This window comes from Schistocerca americana, chromosome 10 (genome assembly GCF_021461395.2).
Source record: "Schistocerca americana isolate TAMUIC-IGC-003095 chromosome 10, iqSchAmer2.1, whole genome shotgun sequence".
Taxonomy (NCBI): Eukaryota; Metazoa; Arthropoda; class Insecta; order Orthoptera; family Acrididae; genus Schistocerca; species Schistocerca americana.
The window spans coordinates 64,398,973-64,406,980 of record NC_060128.1 but is presented as its reverse complement, the minus strand read 5'-3'; the positions used below and the strand labels follow the sequence as shown (position 1 = coordinate 64,406,980).

Sequence of the window (8,008 nt, the reverse complement as noted above, 5' to 3'; positions counted from 1 at the left end):
AAGTACATGATGTAACTCGTCGGCGTAATCCTTATCGCCAATGCCTTGGAATAACGGTAAGAGATACCAGTGAAAACTTTCTCGATTCGAAACTGTATGCAAACCAGCAAACTGACTTCATAGAACAGTTAATCAGATCTCATTAAAAATTGCCAACTAAAATCGCAATGCCCCTTCACCAAAAAATATATTAATTTAAAAAATAAATAAGAAAATTTTATACAAATATAACCTTACCCCGCAAAATTCCGAAACTCTGATAGAAGGCTGTATGGCCTACAGGCCAGAAGTCACTCATTTTAAATTAAAAAAACTGGTAAAATCAAAGCAGCACCCTTTTGGGTATTTGAGTGTATTTTACCAAAGAATCAGATTATTTGCTTTGTTTGACAGTATCATATAGAAACTAAAAAATGGTTGAAATGGCACTGACCACTATGGGACTTAACTTCTGAGATCATCAGTCCCCTAGAATTTAGAACTACTTAAACCTAATTAACCTAAGGACATCACACACATCCATGCCAGAGGCAGGATTCGAACCTGCGACCGTAGCGGTCGCGCGGTTCCAGACTGTACCGCCTAGAACCGCTCGGCCGCATCGGCCGGCTACAGAAACTAGAGTTGGAAGAGAAATGCTCTTGAGTTGAGAGAGAGATTCAAAATGGTTCAAATGGCTCTGAGCACTATGGGACTTAACAGCTGTGGTCATCAGTCCCCTAGAACTTAGAACTACTTAAACCTAACTAACCTAAAGACATCACACACATCCATGCCCGAGGCAGGATTCGATCCTGCGACCGTAGCAGTCGCGCGGTTCCGGACTGCGCGCCTAGAATGGCGAGACCACCGCGGCCGGCTTGAGAGAGAGAGAGAGAGAGAGAGAGAGAGAGAGTTTTCATTAGTGGACTCTTCATAAACCGGGGACTGTGTGCTGATATTGGAACAATGAGCAGTCTGGAAGGAACGCGACACTGAGTGCACTACACGGCGAGTTTCGTCCGTGATGACAGCCGCTGCTTGTTGCGTCAACGCACCTTTTTCCCTCTACCGGGCCGGCCGTGCCACCACTACACACGTCCCCGTCGGGTGGGAACTTGGCTCGCACACACCACACGCCACTCGAACGCGCCGCACCGTCTTTTGTTTCGCCAGTCGCTGCGCAGTCGTCCCCCGGACAACTGAACGGCGCTGAGCGGATTGGCTGCGCTCCTGCTAACGACGCGCTATGTAAGTACATCAGTTACACTTTCCTCGCCTGAGACAAGACTGTCTCTTCCACGCACTGAGCGATATTCTATATCCTGGTCACATAAAACTGAAATGTTTTCGGTAGTTGAAGCACTGGATACACATTTCACTACACTGTTTGTTGGGACATGCCCTCATATCGGACAAGCGTGCAAACTGCGTAAGGGACAGAAAACGTTCAGGTATACAGATAAACCAGTCGTTAGCTGGCGATAAAGGAACAACGTTTTTCGCTCACTCGCTGTTTTACTACACAACGTAACGCGCTCGCCACTAACTAGAGGACAGTAAAGACTGCTCTGTTTTCTCCCATCTCAGCGTCCAGACATCAGTTTACTAAAGCAGTACGATGCAATATTACAAAAAAACCCTCGAAAAAATTTATGTTTGAAGATTATAATATTTAGGAGCATTGCCAAGCACAAAGACTTAAGACTAATTGACGTAGTCACAGATAGTTGGCTGATGCGTTAATAACTGGGAAATTACTTTTTATACGTAAGCAGCCTTCTCAGAAGAAGAGAATATGGTTTGGAGTCTGCTTGTCTTAGAGATGTGACATTTAAATTTCTGTTTGTTTCACTGCACAATGTAGACTTTTTATAAACAGTTCAAATGGTTCTAAGCACTATGGAACTTAACATCTGAGGTCACCAGTCCCCTAGACTTAGAACTACTTAAACCTAACTAACCTAAGGACATCACAGACATCCATGCCCGAGGCAGGATTCGAACCTGCGACCGTAGCGGTCGCGCGGTTCCGGACTGTAGCGCCTAGAACCGCTCGGTCACAGCGGTCGGCCAGAGTTTTTAACCACGGTATGAAATCGGTATATGAAAACTGTTTTGTAAACAAAATGAAGTATCAGTTTTGCAGACTGAAGTATTAGTAATGTTTTTATGAATGTTGAATGAAAAGTGTAGTGTACTAGTCTTGTAATAATGAAGTCACCAGTTCAAATGTTGCAATAAGAATCTTTTGTACTTTCATTTAAATTCCGTGTTTATTAACAAATTGAAGTGTTAATTAACAAATACTGAATGATAAGTTTTAATAAACATGACATCTTTTCATTCTTATTTTCTAACTGCTTGATAATTTGAGCATTCACAGTAATTTAATATGTGTAATTTTCCGTTAATACTCCCATTTTTTCAGGCAAGTAGTAATTAAAATTAAAAATATGTACACACATGAAAAAAGTTTTGCATCACCTCGGTTCCGGGAGTTCCGAAATCTGTACAGAAAATTGGAATATAGATCAACATAAACATCATTTCCGCCCTTTTTATTGCTCATGGAAACCACACATTGCACGTTGTACCACCATGCAGCGAGACCTTCAGAGGTGGTGGTCCAGATTGCTGTACACGCCGGTACCTCTAATACCCAGTAGCACGTCCTCTTGCATTGATGCATGCCTGTATTCGTCGTGGCATTGTATCCACAAGTTGATCAAGGCACTGTCGGTCCAGGCAGTGCCATTCCTCAACGGCTATTCGGCGTAGATGCCTCAGAGTGGTTGGTGGGTCACGTCCTCCATAAACAGCCCTTTTCAATCCAACGCAGGCCTGTTCGATAGGGTTCATGTCTGGAGAACATGCTGGCCACTCTAGTCGAGCGATGTCGTTACTATGAAGGAAGTCATTCACAAGATATGCACGATGGGGGCGCAAATTGTCGTCCATGAAGACGAATGCCTCGCCAATATGCTGCCGATATGGTTGCACTACCGGTGGAGGATGGCATTCACGTATCGTACAGCCGTTACGGCGCCTTCCATGGCCGTCAGCGGCGTACGTCGTCCCCACACAATGCCACCCCAAAACAACATGAACCTCCACCTTGCTGCAGTCACTGGACAGTGTGTGTTAAGGCGTTCAGCCTGATTGGGTTCCTCCAAACACGTCTCCGACGATTGTCTGGCTGAAGGCATATGCGACACTCATCGGTGAAGAGAACGTGATGCCAATCCTGAGCGCTCCATTCGGCGTGTTTTTGGGCCCATCAGTGCCGCACTGTGTGGTGTCGTGGTTGCAAAGATAGACCTTGCGATGAACGTTGGGAGTGAAGTTACCGTCATGCAGCCTATTGCGCACAGTTTGAATAGTAACACGACGTCCTGCGGCTGTACGAAAAGCATTATTCAACATGGTGGCGTTGTTGTCAGGATTCCTTCGAGCCATAATCCGTAGGTAGCAGTCATCCACTGCAGGAGTAGCACTTGGGCGGCCTGAGCGAGGCATGTCATCGACAGCTCCTGTCTCTCTGTACCTCCTCCATGTCCGAACAACATCGCTTTGCTTTACTCCTAGACGCCTGGACACTTGAGAGCCCTCCCTGGCAGAAAGTTACAATGCGAACGCGATCGAACAGCGGTATTGACCGTCTAGGCATGGTTGAACTACAGACAACACGATCCGTGTACCTCCTTCCTGGTGGAATGACTGGAAGTGATCGGCTATCGGACCCCCTCCGTCTAACAGGCGCTGCTCATGCATGGTTGTGTACATCTTTGAGCGGGTTTAGTGACATCTCTGAACAGTCAAAGGGACTGTGTCTGTCATACAATATTCATAGTCAACGTCTATCTTCAGGAGTTCTGGGAACCGGGGTGATGCAAATTTTTTTTGTGTGTGTTTATAATTTACTGTGTACTCACATTTTTATAGATTAGCATGTCCGGTGCCGTCATACAGGATGGCCCCAAAGTGCGTTAAGATTCGAAACTGCATTCATTCACGGAATAGTGTAAGTAGAGCGGTAAAAATTGACACACCTGAATGAAATGACATGGGGTTTATTTAAACTAAAAAAATGTACAAAAACTGGTTAATAGATGGCGCTGAACGGCGACATGTCAGTGACGCCGCATGAGAAACTTGTATAAAATGAACTGCGGTGAGAGAGGGAGTCAAGAGGCGCCAGGTACGGCGTTAGGTTGACTTTATCACAAGAGGCGCTGTTAACGAAACTTTGTTTTCAGAATCCAGAATCCGCTACTGCAGCTTTACAAACGTAGCACCATAAGAAAAATATTCGAACGGTAAACGTCTTGTGACAAGTTTCGCTATGAAGCACAATGATCACAAGGTTTAAGGCCATGGGCTATTTAGACGATCGGGCCCGTAGTGGGCTAATGTTGCTCGGACAGTTGAGGAAGTAATGGAGACCTCGGCGGGTTGGTCTCCGCACGGTGAAGTCGGCGCTCGTGAAGGCGCTCGTCGCACTGGCATTCCAAGCACTATAGTCTGGACAGCACTAAGTCGTACCCTCCAGTGCTATCCCTACAAAATCCAGCGTCACGAACTGTCAGCCACCGATTTTGTGACGTGGAGAGTATTTGTGGTGTGGCCACTGGAAAAAATGGGGGAAGATTACGATTGGCTGTCGTGTTGTGGACCGACAATCCTATTTCGCTCTCCAAAGATCTGTGGACAACCACTGCTGTAGAATTTTGGCTACCGAAAATGATAGAAACTGTGGTGGAAATCCTACTGCATGACGAGAAAGTGACTGTGAGGTGTGGATTTACCGCATGAATCGTGATCGGACCCTTTTTCTTCGAGAAAATGCGGGGTGCTGCTTTTCAAACAGTCAGCGTGATATGGCGCGAGGTGTAGACTCGCACAGTCTCCGACCTGGCTGATTCACACCTGCTGGAATATCTGACTTTCATGCAGGAAGGCGCTCCACCCTATATTGCTGCACGTGTGAAAGATCTTTTGCGCACATCGTTTAGTGAGAAGCGCGTCCTGAAACTCCGCTTCCGTCATTATTGGCATCTCGGGTCCCAAAACTCAATCCGCGTGGATTAGTTGTGGGGCTACCGGGAATCACAAGTATCCGTCATTGGGAATGCTAAAAGACAACACCCGACAGCAATTTCTCACCGTACCTACTGATAAGCTGTACAGTGCTGTTCACAACATTGTACATCGACGGCAGGTATTGTTGACGAATGACGGACGACATGTTGAGCACTTGTTATAAAGAACACCATCTTTGCTGAGAATCCTTGTTGGTCATTTTCTGCACTTCTTTCGGTTTCAGTAAAACACTATATCATTTGAAGCGTCTGTCAGTTTTTACTTTTCTACCTACTTTATTCCGTTAAATATTGAATTTTCAAATGTTAACGGACTTTTGCGTCATCCTGTAAGTCACGGCATTCCACGTCTCATCCTAATTAGTTGATTACTTAGGAACAGATAGGAACTGCTACACTACGTTACATCTAAATGAGCATAGCGGGACTAAGATTTAAACATCGTTGTTCTCGGATTTGAGCCCAGCTATTCTTAACCAGTGCGTCCGACACCTCGCTCGAGCATACAGATGAGCACTGACTAATTTTTCCACGCGCACCGTCCTCCAGTGAAATATGCCACCACACACTGTATTGCGCTTAACGTGGACGCTATGATTACAGCATCGTAATCGTTGATGATTAGATAGGATTCCTATCCAGAGCGAAACCACAGTGTTCATTCTTGCAGAAATCCCGAGGTAACCGCGCTGGGCCACGCGGGATTAGCCGAGCGGTCTGGGGCGCTACAGTCATGGACTGTGCGGGCGGAGGTTCGAGTCCTCCCTCGGGTGTGTGTGTGTGTGTGTGTGTGTGTGTGTGTGTGTGTGTGTGTGTGTGTGGTGTGTGTGTGTGTGTCCATAGGATAATTTAGGATAAGTAGTGTGTAAGCTTAGGGACTGATAACCTGAGCAGTTCAGTCCCATAAAATTGTAAAAAAAAGTAAATAAATAAAAAACAAACGCGCTGGTTGAGAGCCTGGCGCCGACCCTGACCAGAGTACAGAGTGACAACCGCGGATGGACTAACGAGGCAGAGTGTGGTCAACGGTGCGGCCCGGCGTCCCTGGTGAGGTGATAAGCTTGGCGAATGAGTAATTACGAGATCGCCACGACGAGTTTACCTGTAGCGCTCGCTAGACAACGCGTTCTTCCTCGTTTTACTTAGTGTAAACAGTCGTTCTTCCTGTTAATTCTTACTGGAAAGTGTTTACCTGGATTGCTCACTACGAGCTATGACAGCCACTTCGAACAATGGAAGACATGTATTTGAAGAATTAATAGAAGGGACTTGAAACCACGCACACGGCTTAAGAAATCGTAATTGTGGCCGCAATGAAAGGGGGGGGGGCGGTGCAATAAGAGTAATGCAATGCATTTTTCTTTCTGCCAATTTAGGTTCGAAAAATGCGCGTTTCTATAGGGTGGTAATAGAATATTCCTGCTTCAGCCCCCAGATTCATACCTCTGTAAAGGAGAGAGCTGTCATTGCGTTTCTCGTTTCTATTGGCGGTCGACCATAACATGTGTCCGCTCCCGGTAGCTGAGTGGTCAACGCGACAGAATGTCAATCCTAAGGGCCCGGTTCGATTCCTCGATTTTCTCGGCTCAGGGACTGGGCGTTGTATTGTCCTAATCAAGCATCAAATCGAAAGACTTGCACCCGACGGACGTTCTACCCGACGGGAGGTCCTGGTCACACGACATTTATTTACCAGAGCATGTCAGATATTCATAGGCTGTGAACAAAAACACGGCGATTCGTCGGACGAGGCGTGTGTCATCATTGCAACAAGGTTGCACAAACCTGTCCCATCTCTCGCGTGCTGGCCGGCCACATCCAGCTGTGACTCCTGCATTGTTGGAACGTGCGGACACTCTCATTTGAGGTGATCGACGGACTACAACCAAACACCTCGCTGCTCAACCGGACGTCCCTGTCGGTCGTGCTGGCACACTCGTCCTCCAGTTGGGGCACTCAAAGGTGTGTTCTCGCTGGCTTCCTTGCGCCTAACAGAAGACCATAATGGGCTACGAAGGACCATCAGTGCGGAATTGCTTGGGCGTTAAGAGGCTGACCGTGGCAATTTTTGTCGAACACCGTAACAGGCAATGAAATATCAAGTCACCGGAAACAAATCGGAAATCTACACGGAAGAAAAATTTCAAAGCCGCACTCTCAGCAGAAAGTCCTGGCGATGGCCTTCTGGGACTCTGAAGGCGTTACTTTGTTCGATATCCTCCCTCATGGAGGAACGATCAACTCTGAAATGTATTCTGCTACGCTCAGGAAGCTAAAGAAATAACTTCATTTGATTTTTGAGGCGACGAACACGGTGAATTTCTCCTTCTTCATGACAAGGCGAGGCGTCACCCAAGTCTGCAGGCGCGAGAGGAGCTCACAAAACTTCACTGGACTCTTCTTCCTCATCCACCCTACAGCCAGGATCTCGCGCCTTCCGACTTCTTTTTGGCCCAATAAATGATGCACTCCGCGGTATGATGGGGAGCTTACTGACGCAGTAAGACGTTGGCTGCGACGTGAACCATTAGAGTGGTATCGTGCGAACAAGTAGGTCTTCCCAGGAAGGTGGCATAAGACAGCCCAATCAAAAGCAGGGTTTTGTAGCCAGAAGAGTAGGAATACCATGGTGTTCCGGAATCATGAACAAAACCAACCTTTACTCAGAAAAAAAGTATTGCATTAGTTATTGAACGTTATCTGCAATGACGCAGATTCTCCAGATATCCGCACTAATAACTACTTTGCGGATTGTCGGGATATTCTAGCTGAATGCTAGTACACATAGTGGTTTTACTGGTGTAGTTCCTTACACTGATGTGACAATAGCCATGAGACAGCGATATGTATGTATGCAGATGGCGGTAATGCCGAGCACACGAGGTATACAAACGCCAGTGCATTGGTCGAGCTGAGCCGTCATTTGT

General features: G+C 46.6%; 1 protein-coding gene across 1 annotated transcript in view; it reads left to right on the top strand.

The window, feature by feature from the left end:
- Positions 1–1,121: 1,121 nt before the first annotated feature.
- The window catches only part of LOC124552679 (carbonic anhydrase 2-like), a 208,128-nt gene continuing 201,241 nt past the window's right edge, over positions 1,122–8,008 (top strand). Inside the window, exon 1 of the mRNA XM_047127001.1 lies at positions 1,122–1,230. The gene's annotated coding sequence lies outside the window, so the exon portion shown is untranslated. The remainder of the gene's footprint in view (positions 1,231–8,008) is intronic.